We start from the raw sequence: 25997 nt of genomic DNA on the forward strand, positions 1-25997 counted from the left end.
CTGTTGACAGTGACGTGGGGGCTGGTGTTCATATCTACTTCAGAACAATACGTTCATCTTTCATTTTACATTTAATTAGAAAGCAAAACAGAGGACCCTCAACAGAATCCATGAATAAATTAAGCTACAGAACATTTAGAATCAAAGCATAGAGAACTGATTGGAAGGCTGGGTCACCTCTGGACCTTAAAATCAAAGGGCTCCTTTCATTTGCATTGGAAATTAGACAAAGCACCTTGATGAGTCCAGCTTAAATGTCAGGGAGCCAGGCTGCCAGGGTTAAAATGGTTAATTAATGATCACAAGTGGCTGGAAGGATGGCAATAGAGGGGTAAGTGACAAGGGAGGATGTCTGGTGACAGAGTGACTGGTTGGGAGGGACTCCAGCAAGCTGCTGGGATAGCCCAGTGGAAATTCACAAAAGGTAGAAAGTACACAGCCACAGCTCTTGCTTAAGGAGAGGAAAGGGACATCAAAGGCCTGAGATGATCCCAATGAGGTCTTTCACTCCCATAGTTTCCCAACGTTCAAACAAACACTTTGCTGGCCTTGAGCTCTGCAGTCAAATGATAATAGTCAATAAACAGTTTGTTACCTCTTTGGCCTCCAAACACTGGCTGGATACACTTTAAAGCGCCCGACAGATGGTCCTCCCAGGTGCAGCAGGACCTGATGGAAGACAGAGCTCACTCCAGCGCTACGTGGTGGCCTGTGCGTTCCCGGAGGCGAGAGGATGGTCAGGTCAGGAACTGGGGTGCGGTGCGGTGGGCTGCGAGGGCCAGTGAGGAGGACGGAATGGCTTCTCCTCCTGGAGAAAGAGGAGAAATGGCAAGGTGGAGCAGTAGGTTATTATACAACACTCATTGGAGCCTATCTTGGTATTTGGAAGGAACACTCGTTTTTCCTAGGGGTTGAAATAATGTGAGCTTCCTCTGTGAACCAGGAATTCCCTAAAAATGTAAAGGTTCAGGGAAAGAAGAGTAAAAATGAGGAAGCGTGACAGGTTTATCAGAAATACAGTTGGTTCTGAAATGTCTCAGGATGGTGGAGAAAATGTGTGGATTTCCACACCCCAGTGCCTGACAATATACCAGGCACATGGCGTGCTCCTTAATGAATATGTATTGGATGAATCAATGAATAGATAAAATTTATAGAAAATTCCATATAGAATCCCCCCCGCCCTCAATGATTGCTTACAAAACATACGAACAAGATGTTTAGAGACAAGTTAGAAAAGCTGTACCTTCTACCAAAATCATCCTCTGGGATTGCATCTTGAAAAACTTAAGCACCCAGAAAGTATGAGACATCGTCCTTAATGATCCATCTTCTGCATTCAACCCCAGTCTCTTTCTAGAGCAGTGGTTCTCAACCTTCTGGCCCTTTAAATACAGTTCCTCATGTTGTGACCCAACCATAAAATTATTTTCGTTGCTACTTCATAACTATAATGTTGCTACTGTTATGAATCGTAATGTAAATATCTGATATGCAGGATGGTCTTAGGCGACCCCTGTGAAAGGGTCGTTCGACCACCAAAGGGGTCTCGACACACAAGTTGAGAACCGCTGTTCTAGAGGTTCTAATGTTAGTGTCTTTGGCGACCCCTGTTGAAGAAATTGATCCAGATAAAAGCTCACAAATCCCAGCTCTGCCATTTACCTGCTGTGTGGTACCTGTATTTCCAGTTGTGTGTGCAGGGCGATGTGGATGGATTCACGTGATCTCACCTATTCGTGGAATCTAATGAACAAAATGAATTGGCCAACAAAAATGAGACCCAAGGCAGGGAGACATGGAACCGACTGACATACCTTGGTGTGGGGTTAGGGGACAAGAAGAGATAAACTAAAGAACTTACATGTTTATATGTGTAGCCCATGGACATGGGCAATAGGGTGTTGAAGACTTCCTGGGGGGGGGCGGGGGGTAGGTACTGGGAGGGGGGAAAGCGGAGGAAAACTGGAGATATCTGTAATACTATCAACAATAAAAATATATTTTAAAATGAAAAGGAAAAAAAAGATTGTGCTGTCAGCCAGTTAACCGCACTGTAGAAGCTCATGGGCATTGATTCAGAGGCAAAGTGTAAGTGACATTCACTGCTACCTGTGCTTGGTGTGGTGGGTTTATGAGTATTTTGTGACATTGCTAAATATGTAAGGTCTTTGCTCCAATGTGCTACTCTGGGACCCTGTTAAGCATTTCTCTTTCCTCTTACGTCACAGAGTGTGGGTGTTACAATGATCCTCAGCTCCGCGTGCTATTTATTCCCTTCAATTTGCTTCTTTTTTTCCTTCAGAATTGGCAAGAAAATGGCTGATGTTCATTTAGTCCTTCAGTACATTTCTTTTGTGTGATCACTATATTTTGGGCACAGTTTTCGGGCTTATCAGAATTGGGACAATATTCAAATTCTTCATCCTTTTACATGTTAATTTTTGTTTTCAAAAGCTGAACAAGATGGTAGGAAAAAGTAAGTCAAATGAAGCAGAAACTGCTAATAGCAATGATTTAAGTAATCAGAAAGCATGCAGTGTGGAAAAGTTGGGTTTTTAAATTTTATAAATTTTTATTGCAAGCATTATATGTAACTCTTACTATAAAAGTTAAGAGTTTAAAAAGTAAATTAAAACCTATTTAACTTAGTTTTAGATCCCTAAATGATCATCTTTGTTTGAATTGAATTTATTTCTTTTTGGAGATTGTTTTATGCACATTTTTCCAAATTGAGATTACCAGGTCCATGAACATAAACAGATTTATAATACTTTTTACCTATTTCCAGAAAAACTAAATCCAGTTGATATTGTCACCCATGATTTCCAAATGAACTTATTTGTGCAAAGCCAAATCCTGTCTGATGAAAGTCATGTTATTCGTATTTGCTGCTTTCAGAGGGATCTAAAACTAAGTTAATTAACTAGTTTGACGAAATATGTTCTTGATGAAAAAGTATCTCTCTTTCTGCCCGTGTCCCAACCACAGGCATTCTGCCCAGAGCTCCAGGTGAGCCCTAGAGTTGCCGGGAGCCTTAGCAACCTTAGTACATGCATGACCACAACACTTGGCCAGAGAAGCACATGAACATGAGTGAATTCTTTCCAACTGAGCCTTTCTGTGATCCAGGGACACCAGAGGAATGTCAACAGTCTTATCCTTGTAAATTTTATGGCACTTGCCTGTAACATCCCTGTTCAAAATCAACTTGTGATTTCTATAGGTTGATTATAGGTTTGTGACGATGAATTTGGGGAAAAAAACAAAAGTCCAGGCTCCCCTAACTCCAGTGTATTTGGTGCCATTCCATCCACTTGGGAAACCTAAAGCATGGCCAGTGCAAGGCTGAAGAGTCTTCAGAATCACTGTCACCGGGTGTCTTACAACCTGCTCAGAAGACCCCCCAACTGTAATGGGCAGCGGGGCACGTGTCCTTTCTTTCACAGAATAATTTTAATTCTATCTAAAGAGAAAAACAAGTCTGTTGTGGGCAGGACTGTTATTCACCCCCTGCCACTCTCTACACGTGAAAAAGAGGCCCACAGAGCTACCTAGCTTGTCCAGGGAGACAGTCAGCCAGGGTGTTGAGTCTGGGTCTGGGACTGGCCTCACTCCAAAGCTGGCGTGCGGAGTACCCCCTGCTGATTTTCAACATCCCTGCTGTGACACAAGATGGTCAGCAGGCATGAGCCCCATTATACCCCTACGTGCTAATCCTGGAAATAGTGCTGGTTATGGGAGAGAAAAAGAGTGGTGATGCGGGAAGAAGGCACCGAGGGCCAGCAGGACGGAGAGCAGGCCTCAGGATGCTTAGCTATAAAGGTGAGCCCACAGGGTTGTTCTCACCCACCAACCCTCTGGCCGCTGATCCTTTTTCATCCTGAAGAAAAGTCTGTGCTTGAAGCTTTTCTGCCAATAGGTGCAGGAATGTGAACTCACACTGGCCGCAGGAGCTTGCACGGGGAGAAATTCTTGGAAGCCTTGTTCTTGGAATTCAAGCAAATTTTACATCACGCACTATCATCTACTGGAGTCTATTTCAGTCTAAACATTATGTTTTAAACTACCATGTTTCTCTGATCTAATATGTAATTATTCATAAACGTTTCCATTGATTTTATAACAGCCTTTTGGGGGGGAACTAATTATAGGTCACATTCCATTTTCAGAAATATAAAAATGTGGGTACAGTGTATATCTTAGAACTGAGGCAACTCGGTGAATTTTGAATAAGAGATGCGGCATATTTTTGGTAGGGCTGGGCCTGTCTTCTGGAATATTTCATGTACACATGGGGTTATAGATGAGTGCCTTGGCTGAGGGGAGGAGGGAGTGGGCTCTGGTCAGGGGTGGGAAGTGTGAGGCATGTTCATGCTCATTCTGGGTCTTTCTGCCCTCTCTGACTTCTATGAGGGCAGCGTTTCTCCATCTTGGCACCGTTGGCATTTGGGGCCAGATAATTCCTTGTTGTGTGAGGTGTTGAACAGCAACCCAGTCTCTATCTAGGAGTAGCATCCCGATAGTCTCTGGCTGTGACAACCAGAAATAGCTGCAGATGTTACAAAATTGCCCCTGGTTGAAAGCCATGATGCTAGGGCAGAAGAGACACCCCTGAAGAGGTGGGCCAATACAGGGCCGTTGGTTTCAAGCGTTTTTTTTAAAAAATATTTTTTAAAAGAAATGTTTTTATTGATTTCAGAGGGGAAGAGAGGGATAGAAGCATCAATGATGAGAGAGAATCATTGATCGGCTGCCTCCTGCACACCACCCCCCCCCCCCCCCCACACACACACACTAGGGATCGAGCCCGAAATCCGGGCATGTGCCCTGACTAGGAATCAAACCGTGATCTCCTGGTTCATGGGCCAATGCTCAATCACTGAGCTACACCAGCCGGGCTCAAGCTTTTTTCTTTTATTCCAGGGGCCTCTTGTCCCAGTGTGTCCCCAGTAGGACACTTCTGTCATCTGGCAGCTGCCTGTGTCTTTGGCCCGTTATCTGCAAAATGGCCAGACCCAAGGCTTTCTAGGGACCCTTCTAGGTGTGAAATTTTTCTCAATGGTTGGTAAGCTTATAAGATTTTAAAGAATAAATTGGAGCCAATGATAATGTCTATTTCACTGGGTTATTGGTGGATAGCTGACTAAGTACTCAATAGATGCCAGTGATCATTAATTAGTATACTATTATGGTTAATCTCTTAAATAAAGGTGGGTCAGCTCAATCCATTATAAGAGGATAATGGGTAAATGGGTTCACTCTATACGACAATCTCTATATGGAAGTAAAAATGTTGGTGGGCTTAGCATGTTTTTCCAGAGAGATGGTGGGTTCAAGGTTTAGGAGGTCAAAGAGGGGGATATTAAGGTCCCTTCCATTGACCTTTTCTAGGCTCTGAGTTGAGGGTGCCTCTCACGCCTGGTAGGAGGTCTCTCACCCCAAGGTCTACGTCCAGAGAGATGCTCCAACCCCGGTCAGGCATCTTCCCCATCAAGCTTGATAGGGCAGCTAAGGGTTTTGGAATGAGCCATCAAAAGGTTCGTGGCTTCAGCCAAGGGCCTGGAATTGAGAAGCTGGGATAAATCTTATCTCAGAGCAATTTTGTGGAAGGAGCCCCTGGCACCTGGGCTTCAGGTCTGGCTCAAGACAGGAGCCAGAAAGCAGCATGAGGTGGTCAGCAAGACCTGGGTTTGAATCCCAGCTCTGCAACTTCTTCGCTCTAGGACCTTGGGTGAGTTTCACAAACACAGCGTCTCTTTACCTTCTCTCTTAATCCAGGGAAAACATGTGTACCTTTTGGGCTTCTGTAGGGATCCGGAGAGAGAAGGTCTGAGGTGGCCAACACCAGGCTGATGAAGGCAATGTCAAAGTAAATGTTGACAGCATCTTCTATCCTGTAAAATAAAACATGGTTGGGAAGAGTTTTTTTGGTTTCTTGATCTGTACTAAGGAACTGGAACAAGAAGAGTTCATGAGTAACCGGTTCATTCAGCCTTTGGGGACCGGGGAGATGTCCTCTTGTCATCGATTGCCAGCCCATGTTTCCTGAAAATCAGTAGCGAGGTTCCAGTATTTCCCGGCACATCCTGGCAGAAAGCTACCGAGTATCTACCATGTGCCAGGAGCTGTGCTGAGCCCTTTGCATGGGTGAGCCCCTTCAGGCTTTTCATTTCATAAAAGGAAAACACCGAGGCGCAGAGACATTAAGAAATTCACCCCAAGTTTCTCAGCTGGTAAGAGGTGGAGCTGGGATTTGTATCTAGGTCTCTGCTTCGAGAGCCCATCTTCAGAACCATCCCAAATATGGGACATCTGCCCTCTCCTGGGAAAAATAAGTACAAAATGGACTAGAATGGCCTTTGCAACTGCTACATTGTGAGCGCCCTGAGCCCAAGGACTGCGTGTTGCCCTCTCCACCCTCTCCCGGGCATGCAGCAAGTAGGAAGTCATGGATGAACAAGTGGAATTGCAAGCACCTGGGCCAGGCATCTGTAAAACGCAGGTGTCCCCTGAGGAGTAAGTGCATTGGATACTTGTCTTTGATATGGCGAGACCAGGACTTTCCCAGGACTTTCCTGGGTGGAGGGAAGGGCCCTGAAAATCAGGGACGAGGACAAGGTAGAGGAAAAGGCGGTGAGACATGGAAGACGGCTCCATGGTCTTACCAGAACAAACCATCTGAGTTGTTGATTACCAAGCCCTGGGCCTTTGCTGGAGGAGGTGGCGGTCTGTGGGCCACAGAAAGAATCCATGTTTCAAAGGACTCAGAGAAAACTGCCCCTTAATCCATCACTTCCTTTCATTTCTTGTTCCCAGTGAACCGTAGGTCTTTGATTCCCTTTGTATCATTGATTTCTTCCCAACTCTCGGCCTTGGTGTTTAATCTTTCTTTTCAACTGTATAGTCCGCACTTTAATTGGAGCTTCTTACTTCACTGCCGTGACCCCTGCTTCATGTCTCTGCTTCAAATATTGCTCCCAGGTTCACCTCCCATGATGCTGCACCTGTTTCTGGACCTTGCCTTTCCCATCCTGTGTCTGAGCTTTCGCTGTCCAGTCCCTCTGCCTGATGTCTCCTCTCCCCACCCCTCCCCCTGTGGGAAGTCTACCCACACTCTCCAAACCCAGCACATGTCCTTCTCCTTCGGGACTGTGTTTCCAACTGTTCATCCATCTCTGTTGTCGTAACTCCAGCAGCCCTGGCGTGCGTCTACATCAGTTCCTTGGGCAATTAATCATTATCTTCCTCTTTTCTCCTCCTCGAGTGTTATTTATCTCTTGGATCATAACTTCTCACCTGTTCGCCTTCCTCTCCATCTAGTGAGGAGTTCTTTAAATGCAATATTTCTGTCTTGTTCACTGAGCAATCGCTACCTATGAGGCAGCCTGCAGAGGGTTGGGGGACAGCCAAGAGGAATACTGGGTTTGCTCATCAATCACTGCTTGAGAGGAGGCCCTCAGAAATGAGTGTTTGCTGGCCCAACCCAGTTCAAGGCAGTTCTGTCACCAACCACAGGGGAAGCCAAGCCGGGCTTGCTCCTGCTTTTTGCATTGACTATCTCTTTTGTCAAAGCAGATGCCTGAGGAAGGCTTCCCTGTTAGTCTGGGCTCACAGGCTGCTCCTAGAGGCTCTACTCACCCATTCCAGAATCCACTCGCTGTGTTAGCAACCCCGCCTCTGGTGACAAGGGCTGGGTGCTGTCCTCGGGCTGGGCGCTTTCCTGAACAGGAATGACCCACCCTCCACCCAGGTGGAGCCTAGGCCTGTCACAGGGAGTTTGGCTCCAGGCAGGGACAGAATGGGAAGCCGGCTTCAGAGAGAGGGCTCTTCTGTCACTTCTGTGTTTCTAAAGCTCACAGCATCCAGCTTCTATCTGTATTTTTCTTAGGAACAAAGGAGTGTGATCATTTCACAAACATTTGCTGAGCACAGTGATCATTGTTTCCCTAACGTCTACCCAGCAGGGGGCTGACACAAAGTTAAACACAATAGCCTCTGCTCTAAATGAGCCTGGAACTAAGAACTCAAGTAAATGCACACTGCTGAAAGCAGGATGGCACGTATGTGGCCACAACACAATTTTGTGTCCGTGGCAGAGATTGCTGATCAATCCTAGAACGTTGATTCAGCTTCAGAATCCTTCTCAACACAGTGCACCAGGCAGAACCTATTACTGGATTGGATTTTGCCCATGGGGTAAAATCAGCTCAGAATCTGTGCTTGTCTTTAAGGTGGTCCAAAGGCCACAGAGATAGAGGGTGATGTCTCAGAAGAGCCAGCATAGAGAGCAGCCACATCTGTCCAGTGCAGACTAGATTGGGGGACCCCTTTGCTGGCAGTGTTCCAAAGTTGCTGTTGGGAAAGCCCCTAGGATTGTTCCTTATGACACCTTCATGCTTCTGCTGCCTCCTCATGGCTCCTTCCTGTCTGAGTTTTGGAGGATTCTTCTTCCTCCTCTTTCCCCACAGGGAGCTGTTTTGCAAAGATTCAACTCTCATTCTTCTTAAGGTTATTTTTTTTTTCTTGCCTGTTCTCTCCATTGAAGAGCTGATTGAAATAGTTAAATCTTAAATCTTTATCTTCAGAGGTGTCTTTTTTTCCAAAGTCTAACTTCCTTTGGCCTTGGGGCACCTGTGTGATCTGAAACGATCTTTCCAACTACCCAGCATTCTCTGCTGCTTGCCTACAGAACCTCTCCTATGAACACAGGCTCTTCTTCTAGCCTCAGCCCAAGGGGTGTGGAGCCAGGATGGGGAGCCTTGCCCTGATTCCTCCACTCCTTCTTTCTGCTTTGTCAGATCTTACCAAGTCTCGGAGTCTCAGCTGAACTGTCGCTGCACCTGGAAAGTCATTCCCGACTTTGTTATTTCAGAAGAGAGCAAGCCAGAAGAGAAGCTCATGGACTGAGGTCCTGACTTTTATTCTTTCAGTCAGACAACAAACAGTGCCCGAGCACTCTCTATGGTTGCACAGTGAATGTCATACGAGCCTGCCCTCACGGAGCCTGGAATCTGGTCGCATTTCTATAGTTAGTTGCCCCGGTGTACATGTCACTTCTCTGCTACAAACCAATCCCCTTGTGGCAGGGACTGGGTCTCAATCATTGTGTCCACCCACAGTCCTGTGTGTCTACTAGACACTCTGCCCATTCTGAGTGGGCTGCTGGAGACACCGGTGACTATGCAGACCTCTGGGAAGCACAGGGAGGGCTGGAGGGCTGGCAGGAGACGGACCAGTCATGGAGGCTCAGGGAGGGAGATATCAGTGCTCTTAGCCAGACCCCAGAGCTGCAGGAGCTGGGAGCCTCAAACAGAAAGCAGTCGTAGTTAAAATACATTAAGAACACAGGTCTGAGTATGGAACTCAGCTCCTCTGCTTAACAACGATGAGACCTGAGCAAGTTATTTAATTGCTCTGCGCCTCAGTTTTCTCATCTGCAAAGTGGGTCTTAAAATAATGCCACTCCTATACGGTGGTTGTGAGGTTTCAATGAGAAAATGAGTTAAATGAATGTAAAGCACTTAAAACACTGGCTGTTACTTAGACTTCACCAGCAATAGGATTTATTGTGATTTTCACAAAGAGGCTGGGTCTCAATCATTGTGTCCACCCACAGTCATAAATAACATGCACTTTATTTTAGACAAGGACAGAGTCTTGGGGGTAAGGGGATCATAGTTGCCAGCCCCTGCCCTTTGCCTGGAGTGTGTATTTCTTGGTGCACTTGGTGAGGGTGGGGAGGGGTAAGCCTCAACACCCCTCCCCCTGCCTGTCTCCATTGGACCCTCCCAGTCCCAGCGGTGTCCCTGGGAGGCTCCAGCCTTCCCGGATGGTGTCATGATTGGCACCCAGCGAGCCGTGCACTGTGATCCGGTGTGAAATCAGCCAGCGGTTCCTCCGCCCAGCAGATGCCCTCAGCGGCAGTACAGTAGCAGGCAGAGGGCCGGGTTTCCTGGGGCTCCGCAGAGGGCTCTGAGCAGGAAGGTGGGGTGCCTGCCAAGAGGAGGCAGGAGGGAGGGCCAGGCTGTGCTTGCAAAAACCAGGAGCCAAGTCCGCACGGTTTATGAAGTGTTTTATGGTGGAACAGCAATTGGAACCCTGGTATTTAGCAGGAATTATCGGGCGTGATGGTCTTAGCACGGAGAGTCCGTGGGGATGGAGAGAAGGCGGAATGCGAAACAGGCGCCCTGAGCGTCCTGCAGTGGGTGGCTGGGGTTCCGCACGCTGCTTACCTCGCCCTACTTACTGTTCTTTATAAATTCCTGTGATTAATTTTGTGCTCTTGGGGCATTCAAAGCTTAACTTAGAGACTGACCCGAAGTATCTGTCGGTTACTCGCTCTCTGTCTGAAACAGGGCTGCTTCGCCTAATGGAGCGCTTCAATTCTCTGACCGCCTCCTGTCCCACTCAGGGCAGCAGTGGAATCTGGGCCGATCAGGTGCTCAGGACTCGACAGGCTCTTCTCTGTAGAGAGAGAGGGAGCAGCGAGCAGGCCCAGGCCCCTGGTTTTGCTGGTCACTGCCCCAGGTTGATTTCTCAGTGCCTCACACTGAGGGCGGGGCCTCCTGTTCCTTTGGAAATTCAGCCCAGCACATCGCCTAAGGCAGTGGTTCTCAACCTTCCTCATGCCGCGACCCTTAAATACAGTTCCTCATGTTGTGGTGACCCCCAACCATAAAATTATTTTCGTTGCTACTTCATAACTGTAATTTTGCTACTGTTATGAATCGTCATGTAAATATCTGATATGCAGGATGTATTTTCATTGTTACAAATTGAACATAATTAAAGCATAGTGATTAATCACAAAACCAATATGTAATTATATATGTGTTTTCCGATGGTCTTAGGCGATCCCTGTGAAAGGGGTCGTGACCCACAGGTTGAGAACTGCTGGCCTAAGGAATGGATGTGTCTCATGTTTGTTTCTCTCTCACCCGATGAGGATAGCAACCAGGTCACAGTCTTTTGGAGCTGCCATGAAGCTACAATCTTCAGTGGTGGGAGTAGAATAGAGGTTCTTGACCAGGGCCCATGGGATAAAAGGCTTCAGGAGTCTGAAGTTGTAAACTGTACTTTTCTGTAAGTGCATTTTCAGGGAGAGCCTCTTTTTTTTATTGCTTAAAGTATTACAAAGAGTATTACATATGTCTCCTCCCCCCCCCCCCACCCTTGACAGCCTCTTAATCCCACTCAACAAGCCCTCCCAGAATTTTGCCTGTGGGCAGAGTAGTGAGGAGATCCTCCTTGCTGTTCTTAGAATTTACCAGCTTGCTTCTGCCCCAGGGCCTTTGCACCTTCTGTTCTCACTCAGCATACTTTTCCCCAAGATCCCTTCTGGTCACCCCTACTTTCGTTGTCACCGATTAAATGCCACCCTCTGGACTGCCTCCTATAAAATAATGCTCTTTATCCCACCCACCACTACATCACTTCATTGTTTTTTACAGTACTTACTCATATATGACATTATTTGTTTACTTTCTCCCTCCTTTAGTATTTAAGCTTCTATTGTGTCCACTGCTGTATCTGTCACATGTGCCAAGCCCAGAGTAGATACTCAGTAAATGTCAACTGAATGGATGTGTGAAAGAACAAATTAATAACTGAAAATATTTGTGTCTCAGATGTAAAAATACATATATATTTTTTTAAATGACAGAAAACAAAGGTCTGAATTCTCAGTAGGGCCACTTCTCAGGCATGTACTTTGGTTCCCAAAGATGTCTCATCTGCTATGAAATGACCACTGGGCACTGCAGTAGGAGTTTAGGCAGAAGTCTTCTAGGAATTTCACAACGTTGGTACACCTATCATCAAGTTCATCAGTCTTTCGAATACACCAGATTGGTTGGTGTGTGTGTGTGTGTGTGTGTGTGTGTGTGTGTGTGAATGGAGGGCTCAGATCCTGGTGCACAGATGTTACAGATGTTATTATTATTATTAATTGTTATTATTTTGGTGCACAGATAATGGGTTGCCCTCATTCGAAGATGGTGTGCTGACATTACAGACATGCTAGTGTGGGTGTTTGTGACTTGTTTGAAGTTCACAATGTGTCAGAGAAGGGCTGTGATGGAAGTCCCACTTGCATTTGGAGTTATTATTCGTTCTGGGGAAGATGTCCCAGGACTGAATTGCAATGTCCGGGACCAGCATGGGCTACTGTTTTCTGATGTATGAATTCCTAGGGCCTCTGTGTCTGCGCCAGGGGAAGTAGATTTGAGACTAGGAAAAGAGGTTCTGCATTTTCATCTAATTTTAAAGGAGAGACTAAAAGGTACCACACTCTTCCAGGAGGTGCACTCCCTTGGAGAGAAATAAACCCTGATCTCTTCTGGGCAGGTTATCAGTTTTGTTTCCAGAGTGGAAACCTCAGAGTCACTTCAGACAGAGGTTATCTTTTGTCAGTATCTGTGTTGGGGGAGCTCAAAAGTAAATTCAGTGCACAGAGCAGAGGACCTCCCTGATAACACCCTCTACTAGTATAAACAACAGCTTCTTAGTTTTTTCTAGTGGAAAGTTTATATTTTCCTGCATTAAAAGATAGATACTGTTCTCTTCCAGTATCTCTTCCAGATACTGTTCTTTAGACAGCTGAGTCACCATTCCTCAAAATAAAATTTAATTATACAGCATGACATATGACTATAGCATTGTTTTAAAAGTGAAAATCTGAAAACAGAAAAAAAATGTTCAAAAATACAGGGTGGGGCAAATCAAATGAAAACAACCCGATTTCTAAGGTGGTTGAGAATCTTTTTGTGTGTTCCTTGTGATGCTTCACATGTTGGTTGTTTTTTGACATGGTTTCACAGATTTTCAATAATAGGACTATTTCAGAACTGTCTCTCCTCCAGGGCTGATAAGCCATTGGTGGTTAAAATACTGAAATATTTTCATACTTGTTGGTAAAGTGCCCCTGCCCCCCAAGTCTCAATTCCCTCTCTCCTTCCCCCACCCCCCTCTAGCCCTTGCCCCACCTCCTTGGGAGGCAGCACTTAAGAGGTTAACATGTAGCCCTTCAAGACTGGGGTCTACTGCTGTCCCAGCCTCTATTCAGGTTGGGACCATTTAAAAAATATATTGATGATCTCCTCCCCATTCTCAGCCAAATGTACTCAACCTATGTTTTATGATGTGCAGCAGTTGCTGTCCTCTGAGCGATTGATTCACTCTCACATACATGCTACTGTTTTTGCTTCATGAGCTGGTCCCTGCTCTGTGTGCTGATTTCCTGGGATTATGCTTACATAATTTCCTTTGACCTTAGCCTGCACATTGTAATCCGAGAGGGCATGTTGGGGGAATAAGATGGCCCTTATGTAACTTGTTACGTAAGAGTACAGAGATCAGAGACGCTCTGGAGTGTCTGCAGAGCTTTCTAAGCCTGAAAGTTCATTTGGACAGAGGTTTATGTTGTCTTTCAGTCACTGAATTTTTTACAAAGCATTCCCTTGTTTCTGAAATAGCCAAAGGGGAAGGGGAAACAGGAAGGGACAGTATAGCTATTATGTGGCAGGCGCAGCCCTTAGCAGAAATGATTGCATCCAATATAATCGATACTAATAAAAGGGTAATATGCTAATTAGACCAGATGTCCTTCTGGACAAAGCCACGGTGGTGGGGGCTGAGGGAGAGGCAGTTAGGGGAGATCAGGCTGGCAGGGGAGAGCAGTTAGGGGCAATCAGGCTGGCAGGAGAGAGCAGTTAGGGGGATCGGGCTGGCAGGGGAGAGCAGTTAGGGGGATCAGGCTGGCAGGGGAGAGCAGTTAGGGGGATTAGGCAGGCAGACAGGTGAGCGGTTAGGAGCCAGCGGTCCCAGATTGTGAGAGGGATGTCCAGCTGCCAGTCGTCCCCCGAGGGGTCCAGGATTGGGAAGGGTGCAGGCCGGGCTGAGGGACCCCCCCCCTGCAATGCATGAATTTTGTGCACTGGGCCTCTAGTCTTCTGTATAGTTCTCTTTCCCTTTCCTTTTGGAAAGGGAAACTGAGGCTTTCAGGATGAATGTGAGGTGCTGGGCATCATGGAACAACAGAGTGGTAGCACTGGGCTATAACACCAGAGCTTCCATGTTCTTCCCATGAAATGTGTGTATGTGTGTGTGTGTGTGTGTGTGTGTGTGAGAGAGAGAGAGAGAGAGAGAGAGAGAGAGAGAGAGAGAGAGAGAGAGAGAGACTGGGGTACGGGGCATAGAGTCATGCTGAACAGTTCTGTTTTGTATCCCATTCTCTTGAAGTTGCCAAATTTGTCCACCATCGAAAGTCAATTGGGAGCTCAGATCTTCCTGAGGACTTTGAGTGCCGTGGGGACCAGGCTGAGACCAGCCAGGGAAACCAAACTCTGTCCTGCACCTGGCTGTGCCCAGGTGACCCGGAGGCTTTGTGACCCAAACTTTGGACTCTCATGCCACCCTCTCTCCTTTACCTTTGAGCTAGGGCCAACCCCAAATTGCAGGTGCCATGAAACTTATTTACCTGGCATGAGCTGCTTCTCTCTGCTCAGGGAAATGACACGTGAGTAGAGCTCACGTCAGGGTAAATTCTGCAATGGCCGATATAACAGATTCTCAGAGGGGAAAGCTTAACCAGGAAGCGCAAGAAAATGGGGTCTGGTCATTAGGAGAGGAAGCCAATAGGGGTTTGTCATTAGGTATTCTGATAATTCCCTCTTATTTTTGGTTCTTACATTGAAATAGTAATAAACACATGGCAAAACATTCAAGCTCTGCCAGAGATGTGCACTGACCAGTGAGTCTCCCTCTCACCTGATGCCCAGGGGCACATTCTCCTCGGAGGCCACCACTATTAACGTGTCCTGTGAACCTTCCAGAAATATTGTCTGTAATCTTTGTAGATACAAATGTAAGTGTGTAATTTTGTATCTATCTATCTATCTATCTATCTATCTATCTATCTATCTATCTAATCATTCACCCATCTATCCACTTATCTATCCATTTATCCTTCCTTTTTTTTGAACTTATGCTTAACTCTTGTGGTTGAAAATTGTTAGAAATTCCTGAATTAATATCTTCCTCTTGGTTTGGTGTGTTGGCACCAGAACACAGAGGGTCTCGCATGTCCCCCAAGATCTTGTCTCATTCAAAATGAGGACTCGTCTTGATTTCAAAGTCCCCCAGCTGGTGATGGTGTCGCATTGAGTGGCATACCACCAGAGCCCTCCCTGAGAGCTCTGTTTCCATATCCTGCCCTATCCTTCTCCTGGAGCCTCTCCATCTCTTCAAAGCAGAATGTAAGAAGATGCCGTGTAGGATGGATGGTTCCAGTTAGGTGAGATTTTATGGAATCTGTGTTTCAGCAAAGGCTACCCTAATTTATTTATTTCTACAGAAGGGGCCTGGCCCACAGTCATGCTCCCTGCATGGAGACTGCCTGTTTACATATGAAGATTGCTGGATGACTGGATGCTCCAATAGAGGGAAGTCAGCTTTTCCCCCAGAAAATTCTTTTCCCAGTTGAGTATGGCAAGAATGGGAGTCTGAAAAGTGGCTATGGAATCACTTTTTCTATAACTTCCTCCAAATTGCCACACGAGAAGCCAATACTCCACTGGGCCTTGTTGTGGGATAGTCACAAGTAGAAAACAGGATGATTCCCCAAAGAAACACCTTCTAGAGAACAGTGATATGGTTTGGAAGGTTCCCTCTTCCAAGACAGGAAAACCAACTGTTAGTTCTGTTCCTGGTCCTAGATCTTCTGGTTCCTTCACCTCGGAGAGCTCAGTGTAGACTGGGTCCTAGCCTCTGCCTCTCACTAGCTATGTGACTTTGGGCAGGTAAGTCTTAGTTTGGAAAGTAACTATGTCTATTTCAAAGGATTGTTTTGTTTCTGTTGCAGGTGATAGAAACCTAACTTAATCTCACTCGGGCTAACAAGAGAAGGTATTGGCGTATTAGCTGAAAAGTCTAGGATAGCATCAGGCATAGTTGGATCCAGAAGCTAAAATCTTATGGCAGACCTCATTCTTTCTCCACTTCTCTTTGTCTTCAACTACAGGCAGGTCATTTCCATGCTGGCTTTTGACAGCTCTGGACTTGCATCTTAGCTCAGAAACCTCAGCAGAAAAAGAGATTTTCCTTCCCACTATTTCCCATAAAATTCTTAGGACCAATCCCACTCCTGAATATTTGTGGCCAAGGGAGTGAGGATCTTGATTTGCCAGGCCTGAGATAGGCAATGGGTCAACTCCACCCAAACCACAGAGTCAGAAAGAGAAGTTCTCTGGGCGAAGACAGGAGGCTACAACCAAAAGAGTAGTAAATTGATATTAGGTAAGCAAGAGCAGCAGATGTGCGGAGCAGGGGTCAGCAACTACTCAACCCTCCCTTGTAATGCAAAAGCAACCATAGACAATAGGTAAACAAATGATGGGCCTGGTTGTGTTCTAATAAATCTTTATTTGCAAAAACAGGCAGTGGGCTGGATATAGTTTACTGACCCCATTATAGAATGTTCTCACACATATTCCAGTGACCTCAACAAATGACATCTAGTCCATTCAGAGCACTTAATAAATGCTGGCTACTTATTATGTATGCTGTAAGTTAGGATGATGACAATGATAACATTGATGATAGTTATAAGAACACTAATTGGGTAAAGGAGCTATGATGAATTATGAGGAATAGTAACGTATTCCAGGATTATTTCTACACTCTTAGAAGAGCTTCCACTCCACTCACTCATAGAGCTGGAAGGAACCACAGAGGTATCCAGTGCCAATGCCTCATTTGACAGGTCAATCTTCAGCACATACGTGGGGTCAGATAATAAAGAATCATTGATTTTTTAGTTTTGGATCCACACTGGGTTGTGTGGCAATTTAGTGTTGGTAAGATTCTTGGCACAGTCGTCAGCCAGTGGAAAGACCTGACTCTGGACCACCGTGTGCTTTATGACTTGAGAACGCCCTGCTTCTGGGATGACTCAGATGTCTGTTTTACATGAAGCTTACCACACACCTCTCTCTCTGTTTGAAAACAATGAATAAAATAAATAGTTGCTCATTGCCTCACTTACTGCCCTCTTCGTCACTGTTTCTATTGGCTTAGCATGCTGGCAGCCTTCTAAGCAGCTAGTTTTCAGTTTGGCTGCCAGCTGGTGAAAGGATGCCCCTGACATCCCCCATCAACATGGACAGAGAAAGGCCTGTGGGCACTTTGGTCTACACGCAGTGGGTCCACCCCATGGGCCAAGTTCTTCATGACTGGCAAAACCCTCCTGGGTTTTGGTTAACTAGTAGCCCTGCAATGATCCAGGAGGTAAATATTTAGAACCACATCTCTTTAGCTTTTATTATCTACCCCCTGCTGCCAAATTTATTGTATTACTCAGGGTCAATGACAAAATATTTTAATGACTCAAAAACAAGTCATAGATCCCAAGTACTACAAAGAACTCAATAAACAGAATGGAACATTTGGGATTTGGTTTACCATTCCTCTAAGCCAAGAATCAGCAAAGTTTTTTTGTATAGGGTCAGATAGTAAATATTTTAGGCTTTGTGGCCATCTGCTGGGCCATGATTTATTTGCTGACTCCTGTCCTAAGCTCTAGTTAGTTAGAGCAGACCAAAGATGGAGTATTTGAATTGGCTGCTCAGTTACTTGATGTCGTCCTTAAAACTTGAGCTTTGGAGTTGGACAGATGTAGGCTTAGCTCTGTGGTTCTGCTGCTTACTGGGTAATTTTTAGGCATGTTAATTCTTTAGGTTTCCTCGTCTATAACATGGGGATAATAATGGTCCCCTTTATAGACTTGTTTTGAGGATCAAGCAAAGAAAGTTACTGCAGAGCTACTATGCTCTCTAAATGGAAGTAGTGTACCCAGTGCTGTTATTGATAATCAAGTCTAATGGGTAAAAGAAACCACTCAATAGTATACAGTTAAGCAACACCCATCTTGTAACTTCCTCTCATTCCGTAAGTTGCCTTTTCATTTTGTTGATGGTGTCCTTTGCTGTGTAAAAGCTTTTTAGTTTGAATTAGTCCCACTTTATTTTTGTATTTGTTGCTTTTGCTTTTGGTGTCAGATTTTTAAAAATCACCACCAACACATGTCAAGGAGCTTACGACCTGTTTTCTCCTAGGAGTTTTCAAGTATCAGTTCTTTAATACTGTTCAAGTCTTTAATACGTTTTGAGTTAATTTTTTGCGTTTGGTGTAAGATAGCGGTCCAGTTTTATTCTTTTGCAATGTGGCTGTCTAGTTTTCCCAACACCATTTGTTGAAGAGACTGTTCTTTTCCAATTGTATATTCTTGCCTCCTTTGGTATAGATTAATTGATCATACAGGTATGGATTTATTTCTGCATTCTCTATTCTGTTTTATTGATCTTTGTATTTGTTTTTATGCCAATACCATACTGTTTTGATCACTGCAGCTTTGTAGTATAGTTTTACCAGTAACTCGTCTTCACCATCATCTTCTATGAGGAAAAATTGAGCCTGTGTCATATTTGCTTTGCATTATTGCTAAGACCCTAGTGCTAAAGTGTGACCGACCATCTTCCTTTCTCCAGAAAATGAGGCCTCACATCATTCAGTGAAAAATCTCAAATGAAAAATCCTTTTCTGAACATTTTCTTCAACCATAGAGTTAAGTTAAATGATCTGTTCCAGATCAAGAGCATCAACATGGCCTGAGATCCAGGGGCAAGGAGAGACTACAGGCCATAGGAGCTCTGGGACCTCGGCTAATTAGTTCCCGGTGACTTCATCCCGCTGCCCTTGATTTTGCATTTCCTGTTGCTATGGCTGAAGTTGGAAAGAATTTGGCGTAAAGCCACCTATATGCTCAACATCCTGGGGGGATATAATTTTTAATAACTTAGTTTTATAAGTTTTTCTGAAGAATTATGAGCTATGAGGTTGAGGTTGGTCTATGATGCCATAACTAAAGGAACATCTAAGGATTATATATTATCATCTTTTAAAAAATATATTTATTGATTTCAGAGAGGAGGGGAGAGGGAGAGAGAGATAGAAACATCAATGATAAGTTCCAGGATCTTGCAGCTGCCATATCATGGTGAGAAAGGATTGGACTTTCGATAGAGGCAGACCAGGGTGTGATTCTCACCTCTGCCTTTTCCTAACTATTTGACAACAGATAAAAGACTTAATCTTGTTTCTTCATCTGTAAAATGACTAGTGATCACTCCTCACATTGTATAAAATATCTTCCTTAAGAGATCCTGGAAGGAACTGCTGTCCAGCCTGACCCTACAGGCTGGAGTCCAAATTACCAAATCTGCATGCCAGTCCCCCACTGTAGGCTTGTTTAAAAAAAAAAAAAAAAAAGGCTGAGGTCACTCTCAGCATTTAGCACATGCTGAGTCATTACTCTGGAGAGTTCTAATCCTCAGGTTACTGATAATAAGGAGATGTGCTGAGAAGACAATGAAAACCTACTCCACCCTCTGTCATCTGCTAGCCAGTCACTGATTATTCCTCATGCGCCACCTCTACCTTCTATCAAGGAAGGTGAGATCCCAGGTCACTTGCTTTTATGTTTTCACACTTGTCCCTTGGGAAACTTTGCTCAAAGTTGTAAACTATGTGCATCTTTACTAACGACGTGTTTCACTCTGTTGAACCATACAATACCTACTTTATAGCCTGGCAAAAAATATATATTTGCTCTTTTGGGGGGATTTGATTTAGGAAATGGAAAGCCCCCATCTGTACAATGGTGAAACTAAATGAGACAGGGACTGCTAGCTCAAAAGGAGCCAGGCAACTATGGACATCTTACCTGGGTTTCTGCTGGTGCCTAAAGGTACTGCAGCTAATTAAGCCACTTGGTCCACATCCTAACGACTCCCCTGTCTGGGGGACTGACTGGGAAGGCTCATTTTGGGAAGCTTCATGGTTGTTTTCCTGTATCCTTACCAGTTTCCCCTGAAGGCTTCATTAGCTGAGCTCAGGTTGGTTCATGGCTGCGTCTTCCCATGCGCGCTGGGGCCACCAAGCCTTGGACAGGGCAGCTGGAGCAAAGCCACCAGCAGGGAACGACCAGTCCCGTGTGGTGCTGACCCGCACCTTCCTGCCAACCACTGGTTTTTCTCATGCAGGTGTTTGTGCTTTTGCTCTCATTTCTTGCTTCTTTTCAGATTTCCTAATCTTTCCAAACACTACCCCCTAAAACGGAGTATCACACAGAACCTGTAACTACAACATATTTTAAAATCGATTTGCCTACTCATTCATTTACTCATTCAACATATAATAATTGAGCACCTACCATATGCAAGGAGCCATGCTGGCTGTGGGGGAGATAGAGTCAAATAAATCAATATCTTGCCCTCAAAGAGTTTATGTTCTAGTGGGGAAAAGACAAGTAAATTGTGATAAATACCTTGAAAGAGGTCAGCCCGGGTAGAAATACCCTGAGAGAGGTAAGCACAGATAAGCACAGGGAACCTGCAGGAGGGTACAAAGCAAACTTGGGAGTCAACAAAGACTTCCCAAGGGAAGTGGCACTTGAATTGGGTTTCTAAGAAGAAATAGAAGTTAGACTAAGAACTTGATTGGAGGAGAGGTGGGGAGGATGTGTTAGCTGGAGGAGACCGTTTGCTTCATGGCACACTGGAACTGGGGGCAAGTTCTCTGTGGCTCAAACACAGAGCGCATGCCAATGAATCTCCCCCAGTTCGTTGGAGCTGTGTGAAGTTTTCAAATGCATTTTCATGTTCTTCCATGAACCAGAGGCGGGTAGCAATTACTTCAGAATCGGCATGCCCACGGGGACTGGGCTGGCCAGTGTGTGCCTTGGCCATGGTGTAATCTTTATTTTTAGAAGAGGTCCCCAATTTGGGATGATCAAACGCCCCGCCCCAGTCTTTCACTCAGGCCTAGAGGTTTGCTGTTCCTTGGTGTCTTATTTCTGCTTTGGTGGTGAGCCTTTCCTTTCTGGAAATGGGCAAACCCGTTGGGTTGAGGCCAGCTTAGGTCTCTACCCTGGGGAGGATTTCACAAAAGTCCGGAGGTGTTATACTTAAGGCTGCACTCCTTAAGTATGTTCCGTGAGAGGTTCTCCAGTCATTCCACAGTGTGGAAGTTTACAGCATTGGGAACTTCCCAGGCTCTGATCCACATGGGCCATCTGGGACTTTCTTTTTGTAAAAAGCACAAGCATCATTTGTTGCCAAAGTGATCTACTAAAACACAACTGTAAATAAACTGTCTTAAAGGTGGTTTTGCACCATTTTAGTCATTGAAGACAAGGAAACTAAAAGTGAGTATCAGTTATGTTAAATACTGCCCCTGCTTTCATAAGTATTATCTTATTTAAGCTCTATAATGACCCAGTGAGTTGGGTATTATTGTCCAAGAGAGCAAATAAATGCCTTGTCCCAGCCACAGCTGGAAAACAGAGATTTTAACCAAGGATCCAATGGTCATGTAATTATGTAATTGTATTCCACTAAACTGTTTTCTGGAAGCTGCTAATCAGAGCTGGTGTTTTCACTTCTGTTCCTGGGCAAAACGAATGCTATTGTTATTGATCCCTTCACAATTTGATCTTCTGCTACTTCCACCTTTCCCCTTATGTGAGGACACCCAAAGGCCCCAACTGGCTCCGTAGTGCCATTCATCTCACTAGTTTGGGTCCCTTGACCTGGAAAGTGATATGGAGAAAAGATTCCTTTCCCTCACATTTTCATCTTGGATGTTTCTGTGAGTACTACCTCTCCAGTTCCAAGGAGTTGACTATGAACGAGATGGATGGCCTTTTGATGACTTAGTGGTGACTTAGCTGGTCCCAATCCTATTTCACCTGTTCAACTATATTCTCGTGGTATTGACCTTCCCATCTTAGAAATCTAGACTGATAATTGATCAAGCATGGATGAGGGTTAAGAAGATACCTATGTATGAATTGTGTACTGAATTTGACCCCTAACCCAGCTTCAGTAGTGCTAGAAAATTATGCTTTTGTAGCAGAAATAGGAAAGGGGGAGGTGAAGGCAAAGAAATGGTTATTATTGTTGCTTTGTCTCTTGTCTCTAAGTCCCCCATCTGCCTTCGCTGGGAGGCTCCTGATGCCGTGACTGGGCTGTGACCTTGTGGTTGAGGCAATGATTTGTCTCATGGTAAATTCTAAGCTTATTCAGTCCTGGATATACTAGAATAGAATGGAGGCTTTGTCTCTGGAACTAAAGCCTATTAATAACCCCCTTCCCCCGAGAATTAGAGAATCACAGAAATTAACAACATTAAAGAATTTCTAATCCAACCCTCTCCTTTTAAAGATTAAAAGCCTGGCACCTAAAAGAATAAAAATCAACCAAAATTGATACCTGAACCCTATTGGTACATTCTTACACTAAGAGTGTGTTTTTATCATTTCGTAGCCCTTACTCTTCTGTCTGTTGACTATGCTCAAGGCATTTTACATCCATTTTATACTTATGCTATCTCCGACACAACCAGTTAGCAGCAGCCCTGGACTCAGACCGCACCCCCTACCCCCCAACACACACACAGACTTTCAGTGTCATGTTGACCACTAGTTCCGATCCCATCATGACTAGGGACAACTATGAACCGTGCTCTTTAGCTGGACCATCCGCCATTCAGGAAGAAGCTATAGGAAAGATGGATCATTTGTGAAGTCCGGAGTTCACTGGCAGGACCTTTCCCGAACATGTTCTCATGATCAGGAAATGGACACAGTGGCTAAAAATGAACAGAAGAAGGAACTAAAGGCGATTGGAAGGTTTTGAATCTTTAGGTTCCTTCTCAGGGTCTATGAGACACAGTTGTGTCGGAGAGAGATTCTGACTTCTTGGTCAGTGAACATCCTTCACATCAACCAGGTCCTGTAGGACCCAGCAAGGGTGGAGGGACAGGAGGGCTGTTGGAAATGCGCAGCTGTTTTGGAGATCCAGTCCTTTTTGCAGCAAGGTTGGCATTCTTTAGGGAGCTGGGAAAATCCCAGATGTGGTCTGTCACAGCTGTAATCACCCCTTCATGGTGTCCAGTGTTCAGAGCTGACACCGCTGGTATTTCCAGCATTGTTTTTCAAACACTCCAGATAACTTAGGGGAAAGCCCCTTCAACAAACATGATTTTTGTTCTCCAGGGTCTGACCTAGTATTCCTCACTAGGGCAATTTCTGGACATTGCCTCCTGTTGTCTTGGACTTGGGTAGCCGAGGACTGATGGGTGATGCTTGTCACAGACCTCACGTCCTTCACGCAAAAATACACCAGTTGCTTTTAGGCTCCTTGGGAAATGTTCTGTTAGCGCCACACTGAACCGTGAAGGAGGAAAAAAGAATCTGGTGCCAGATAAGAGGATGCTGAAGTGTGCAGGCAGGAGATCTGAGTCTGCCACCACATCTAATGAGCCTATTATTAGAGGCTCTTGGCAGAGCCTGGAAATCGAATGCTAATACAAAGCAGGTTCTGAGAATAGTTTAAAACTTAGCACCAGCCCCATGATATATTCCTTTTTGAGTCACACACACACACACACACACACACACACACACACACACGAATACTTCCAGCTTGTCCTTGAAGGAGGACCCGTGAATTTGCGTAAGAAAGAACAACAGAGCAGCCACTGCAAAATTAACAGCTGTTTAAATCTTTTAATGGAGAAGTTATGGCTGAAGGAAATTATAGGCTCATTGTTCAAGTTTCTAATTATCCAAACAACTGTCTCGTCACATGGCCTTACTTTGCCGGGCAATGGAGAGAGATCTGAGAGTGCTGGGTTACAGAAACTTCCACTGCTTAGGAATTGCATTGCAAAATCTTCCATCCAGAGGACACCCAAATGGAAACAGAGGTGGTGCACGGCGTTGGGACACATCAGGCTCGGTGAATTTGGTCTAACCAAACCACCCCTGGGCTTGCCAGGTTCTTAGTGTTGGGATCTGTCTGCACAGCCACAGGAAGGGAGTATTCACAAGGGGTAAGTGTGCTCACTTGAAATAATTATTGTGTTTACCCAGTGGACTTACACCGTCCAGCTCCTGCCCTTTCTGCTCACCGCCAGGGAAGCAAGCTGCAGGCCACTGTGACCTCAGCCCCCTGCCTGTATGTCCAGCTCTCCCCTCCCTGGGACCGGTTTTCTTCCTCTGGGAGCTGGGAGAGTCGTTGAAAGCCCATCATATTGATGGTGGGAATAGGGCCCGGCATGACTAATTTGTCGCTCATTTGAGTCAGTGCTCAAAACCAGCACATGGACACCAGGAGTCACATCTGGTGGGAGCTTTGGGCTCTAGTTTGAATGTACTACAGATTTCCAAACTGTGTGTATCACATGTATTTGCTAAGCTCTGGACACATTGCACAGTTAACTAGGAGACCCCTCACTCGCTCCAGGTTTCTGTTCAGATGCCTCCTTATCCTCGATGCCTTCCTTGGCCCCTGATGCCGGAACCTCCGCCTTCCCCCCACAGGTCCTCCCCTCCCAGCAGTCTCCACTTGACATGCATTTATCCGTGTATTTGTTCTTCCAAAGCGTACACCCCGTGAGAGCGAGGGCTTTGTCTGTTTTGTTGATTTGCGAGATCCTGGGCTCCTAGAACAGCTTGGGGCTTGTAATAGGTGCCCAGTGGAAATTTGTGGAACAAAGGCAAGAAGGTACGAGGCTCGCTGCGGTGGTAGCTCAGTCTACCGCTGAAGAGCCTCGCTCCAGGGAGAGCAAGGTGTCCTTCATAGCTGCTTCCCGGGTCTTATTTGCTTTGAGCAAACATTTATCAAGCACTTGGTACCAGGTGTTAAAGATCACAGTCCTGTCCTCCCAGAGTTCACAGCTTGGTGGAGGATGTAGACATTTAAATCCAATCCATGCTTTAAGATTCAACTTGGCATCAGCCGCTCCTGGAGACCATTCTAGAACACTCTTCCTCTTCCTCTTCTCTACAGCTAGGTTAGGTACCGTTCTTACCATTTTCCGTAGCATCCTGGGCAGACCTTTATCGTGGCCCATATGTGAAGCAGACCAGTAAGGTGCAATGCACTTTCTGTCTCTCCTTAAGAGCAAGATTGCCCCTTACTCATTACCGAGTAGAGTGTCTGACGCAGGGTACGCAATAAATACCGTTATCCTTCTTATTGCCATTGTTGCTATGCATATTCACTAACCAGCAATCAAATAGAGCTGTGTGTGTGTGTTTAATCTCATTTTAAAAACTATATCTGTTCTTCTGAAGATATATAAGGCTTAGATGCATCTCTATATTGTGTTATATAATGTTATGTGGCATTATATTTTATCATCTTCCCCAGTTCAGGGGCTCTGGGGATGCAATGATCACTTAGACTGGTATCAAACCTTTCCAGAGAGTTCTCAGGGGGCTCCCTCTGTCCCCAGATGCAAGCTGGAGCCTTGATGTACTTTAAAAATTATATTTCTATTTGCAGAAGTTAGGAGCTCTGATCGCCCTGGAGCAGTTGTTTAACTCTCTCAATAAATACTTGTGGGTTTTAGCATTTTGATGTTGCCACTTTGATGTGGCTGTTTTGATTTGGGGCTTCGGGGACATTTTGTCATGGCCTAAGAAACACGCCATTAAACACGCAGCAGTTTTGTGCAGCTAAGAGCTGTGTGCAACAGGCATCCAACCACATTGCTGGGTTGGGTGTGTATGTTAACCTAACCTGTGCGTGTTTTCAATTTGACGTGGCTGTTTTGATGCTTGACACTCTCATTGCATCAGATGGATCTCGCCAGAATGTTTGCTTTAAGTACCTATTGGTCTTACTTCAATACCAACCGTGTGCCTGATTCTAGCTGCAATGGCAGGAGGGATTCCATGGAAGCAGAAGGCGGGATGACACCCCCGAGGAGCTCACAGGGTTTAACCAAGGGCTGGCTAATGGAATAGTCACCATTTCCGAACACATATGACCGCTATTCTTTGTTGCCAATTTTCTGGTTTAGAGCTTCAGATTACTGGCTGGAAAAATGTTTAAATGCATTAAAAGATCCCAATGCAAACATCAAAATAT

At 45.2% G+C, this 25997-nt stretch overlaps 1 protein-coding gene across 4 annotated transcripts in view; it reads left to right on the plus strand.

Moving 5' to 3' along the window:
- SLC1A2 (solute carrier family 1 member 2) overlaps positions 1-25997 on the plus strand; it is a 107539-nt gene that overhangs the window by 24234 nt on the left and 57308 nt on the right. The window contains exon 1 of one of the 4 annotated variants that reach the window (XM_059709663.1): positions 608-711. The exons of 2 other annotated variants lie outside the window; for them this stretch is intronic. The gene's annotated coding sequence lies outside the window, so the exon portion shown is untranslated. Of the gene's footprint in view, positions 1-607; positions 712-4835; positions 9032-25997 lie in introns of those variants that run through there. One more of the 4 variants, XM_059709665.1, reaches the window with a different exon arrangement.

Source organism: Myotis daubentonii, chromosome 9 (assembly GCF_963259705.1).
Source record: "Myotis daubentonii chromosome 9, mMyoDau2.1, whole genome shotgun sequence".
NCBI lineage: Eukaryota > Metazoa > Chordata > Mammalia > Chiroptera > Vespertilionidae > Myotis > Myotis daubentonii.